Source organism: Bos javanicus, chromosome 27 (genome assembly GCF_032452875.1).
Source record: "Bos javanicus breed banteng chromosome 27, ARS-OSU_banteng_1.0, whole genome shotgun sequence".
Classification (NCBI taxonomy): Eukaryota; Metazoa; Chordata; class Mammalia; order Artiodactyla; family Bovidae; genus Bos; species Bos javanicus.
This window is the reverse complement of record NC_083894.1, coordinates 29,210,698-29,215,253: the sequence shown is the minus strand read 5'-3', so window position 1 is coordinate 29,215,253 and position 4,556 is coordinate 29,210,698.

Sequence of the window (4,556 nt, the reverse complement as noted above, 5' to 3'; positions counted from 1 at the left end):
CGGGATCCACACCCTTGTGGAAGGAACAGCACGTGGGGAAGATGTTCTTTGATCATATACCACCTTAACAAAAGAAATGATTGTAGACGTATTACACTGAGAGCACAGGCACAAAAAGGAGGCCAAGTGAACCTAAATTTTAGGAGGGAGAAAGGTATATAATTGGAGATGCCGTGGGCTCATATCATAGTGAAAGTTAATTCACTTAGTCACATTTTCAATGTGACTACAACTGTTACTTTGATGGATGTTCAGTGTTTATGGGCTTCCCTGGTGGCTCAGACAGTAAAGAATCTGCCTGCAATGCAGGAGACCTGGATTCAATCCATATTTACAAGACTCTTTTGCTTTATAGTTCTCTGTAATGTTATGTTATGTTTTTTTCAGTAGTCATGTATGGATGTGAGTTGGACTATAAAGAAAGCTGACTGCCAAAGAATTGATGCTTTTGAACTGTAGTGTTGGAGAAGACTCTTGAGAGTCCCTTGGATTGCAAGGAGATCCAACCAGTCCATCCTAAAGGAAATTAGTCCTGAATATTCATTGGAAGGATTGATGCTGAAGCTGAAACTTCAATACTTTGGCCACCTGATGTGAAGAGCCAACTCATTGGAAAAGACTCTGATGCTGGAAAGAGTGAAGGCAGGAGGAGAAGGAGACGATAGAGGATGAGATGGCTGGATGGCAACACCAACTCAATTGTCATGAGTTTGAGCAAGCTCTGAAACTTGGTGATGGACAGAGAAACCTGGCATGCTGCAGTCAATGGGGTCAAAAAGGGTTGGACACGACTGAGACTGAGCAACTGGACTGAACTGAACTGATACTGTTTCAAAAGAATTTTGGTTCATTAAGAGCCATTTGGTGCTTGTTCTACAGGTTTTATGAATGTATGTACTTTCAAAATAGTTAGTATATTCTTAGTCCAAGAGTTATAGTCATAATCAATGTTAAAAATTTTATAGCCTTATATACAAAAGGATATAGTGGTTGCCTCACTCTCTGTGGGTATTCAAGGGTTTAAATATTATATTATCATTTTCTATTTGGCCTATAAGCAGAAAAGTCTCTCTGCGCAAGCAGTAATTATTTTACAGTGTGTTTCAGAATCCTGTTATTAGCCATGTTTAGACCATCCAAGCCTTGAAAGACGTAGTTGGAATACAGTCAAGCTGTAATCACATGAGCTTTTCAGTTCAGTTCAGTTCAGTTCAGTCGCTCAGTCGTGTCCAACTCTTTGTGACTCCATGAACTGCAGCACGCCAGGCCTCCCTGTCCATCACCAACTCCCGGAGTTCACCCAGACTCATGTCCATCGAGTCAGATGCCATCCAGACATCTCATCCTCTGTCGTCCCCTTCTCCTCCTGCCCCCAATCCCTCCCAGCATCACAGTCTTTTCCAATGAGTCAACTCTTCGCATGAGGTGGCCAAAGTACTGGAGTTTCAGCTTTAGCATCATTCCTTCCAAAGAAATCCCAGGGCTGATCTCCTTCAGAATGGACTGGTTGGATCTCCTTGCAGTCCAAGGGACTCTCAAGAGTCTTCTCCAACACCACAGTTCAAAAGCATCAATTCTTCGGCGCTCAGCCTTCTTCACAGTCCAACTCTCACATCCATACATGACCACAGGAAAAACCATAGCCTTGACTAGACGGACCTTTGTTGGCAAAGTAATGTCTCTGCTTTTGAATATGCTATCTAGGTTGGTCATAACTTTCCTTCCAAGGAGTAAGCGTCTTTTAATTTCATGGCTGCAGTCACCATCTGTAGTGATTTTGGAGCCCAGAAAAATAAAGTCTGACACTGTTTCCACTGTTTCCCCATCTATTTCCCATGAAGTGATGGGACCAGATGCCATGATCTTAGTTTTCTGAATGTTGAACTTTGAGCCAACTTTTTCACTCTCCTCCTTCACTTTCATCAAGAGGCTTTTTAGTTCCTCTTCACTTTCTGACATCAGCTTTTACACTTAATTTAATAAATGGGAGCAAAAACTTCATTTTCACTTTAAGTCATCAGATCTATGGTCTTGGAAAACCTGAGAGGCACTACTAAATGTTTAGCCACAAAATCCCTGGAATTTACTGCATTCTTCCATTTCTCCTTAAAGAAAGGTTTAAAACTCTAATCTCTTTATACATAATCACATTCATACATAATTTTACTTAAGTATATAAATATCATCATGGATAAGCTTTGTATAAAGATGTGGCCATTTTTTCCCCTTTCTGTTTGGTTCTCTTAAGCTCATGCATCTTCCTCTGCTCCTTCTTTACCCCATGTCAGCATCCATGGTCATCTGTGCAGAGACTGTGGGATATAGACTGGCATATGTCTTCCTTATGCAAATATTCTTAGACCTGAAGGCATTAACTTTAAAGCACTGTCTGATAACTGGGAGATCATACCATCCCTTGCATCTTACACTCGCCACTGCACAACACTTTGTGGAAACCCCTCCTGCCTGGTCCTCTGGTTTAGCTCTATTTCATTCTGTTAATAAATGGCTGGGGAATTCCCCAGTGAGGATGCATCTTGATGAGCTTTCATTTTGTTTTCAGGGTTTTGCCTTACGAACAGTCACACAAGGAACCTTCTTGTTCCTTTGTGGTCTTAAACCCATATCCTTATATAGAGTTATTTGTGTTTGATGGAGTCTCAAGACTACAGTTGCCACTGAATTCAGTTATTCTTTCAAGGGGTGTTGCCAGATTGCTTTCCAAAAGCTGGGGGAGGAGAAAGAGTTGAGGAGAGGGAGGCAACGTGGACAGCATGCCTACTCCAAGGAATGAAGTTGTGTAGATTGAATGAGGGGACAGGTGGAGAGTAAAGACCAGTCCAGTTGACATTATTATTAGTTCTTTTCCTAGAGACTGGGAGCTCCCCACGTCACCACCTGGGCTTCTGTCGAGGGGGCCCATTCACGAGGTACACAGGGGTAGTGACATTCCAGGATTGGGTACCCGGGGGGTCTACAGAGAAAAGGAAGAGCCAGGAAGAGCAAAGACTTGGGGATTTATCAGATCCAGTTTTAATCACATTTTACCACTTTCCACTGTGAGATCTTGGGTAAGTTTCTAAACTTTGAAGTTTCAAAGCTTCAGTTTCCTCATCTGCAGGACAGAGATAATGATGCCAGCCTCGTAGGGTGACTGTGAGGAGGAAACATCGGGCTTGAGGCCCAGAGCAGAATGCCTGGTGCCCGCTAAAGGTGTCACTTTTTCTCAAATGCCTTGCTTATAGCTCTTCCCTCAGCAGATGAAAAGCTGTTGAAGGCAGGAACTTCATCAAATTCATCTGTGTATCCTTTTTAAAAAAGTATCTATTTCTATTTTTTGACCGAATGGCATGTGGGATCTTAGTTCCCTGACCAGGGATCAAACCTTCATCCCCTGCATTGGAAGCACAGAGTCTTAACCACTGGACCACCAGGGAAGTCCCAAGATTTGTTATTTTTCAAATGTGCACCACTTTTTAAAGTCTTTATTGAATTTGTTACAATATTGTTCTTGTTTTGTGTTTTGGTTTTTTTTGGCCGAGAGGTATATAAGGTCTTAGCTCCCTGTGTGTGTGTGCTCAGTCGTGTCGACTCTTTGCGACCTAATGGGCTGTAGCCCGCCAGGCTCCTCTATCCATGTAATTCTCCAGGCAAGGATACCAGAGTGGGTTGCCATTCCTATCCAGGGGATCTTCCCGATGCAGGGATCAAACCCATGTTTCCTGCATTGGCAGGTGGCTTCTTTACCACTGAGCCATCTGGGAGGCCCTTGACCAGGGATCAAACCCACACCCTCTGCTTTGGAAGGCAAAGTCTTAACCACTGGACTGCCAGCCAAGTCCCACATCTTTGCACTTTTATCTATCCAATCCCTCACTTGGTTTTCTCTCCTACCAACTGCTTTAAGGTCTTTTGCTCAATAGTGTGTGTGTGTGTGTGTGTGTGTGTGTGTGTGTGTGCATGCACACTCACGCTCAGTTGTGCCTGACTCTTTGTGACCCCATGCATTGTAGCCTGCCAGTCTCCTCGGTCTGTGGGATTTCCCAGGCAAGAATACTGGAGTGGGTTGCCATTTCCTACTCCAAGGACTCTTAATGACCCAGGGATCAAACCCAAGTCTCTTGTGTCTCCTGCATTAGCAGGCAGAGTCTTTACCACTAGGGCTGCCTGGGAAGCCCTTAAAGCGACACTGATTAAAATAGGAGCAACAGCACATCTTTTATCAGGGAAGATTTCAGACTTACATTAGAGAGGCTGCTAAGAAGAACACCCATGATCCACTACCCAGATTCAACATGATCATCTTGTTTCATCTCTCTCAATCACTTCTTCCCACCACCCCTCTCTGAAATATTTCAATGTGAATCCTATATATCAACTGATATCAGTTGTTCATGCATGCGTGCTCAATCGCCTCAGTTGTGTCCGACTCTCGTGTGAATTTCCAGGTGCTGTTCTCAGAGTATGATCTGGAGCCCCCTGAGGGTTCCCAAGACTCTATTAGGAGGTCTGCCAGGTCAAAACTATTTTTATAATAATATTAATATATTGTCTAT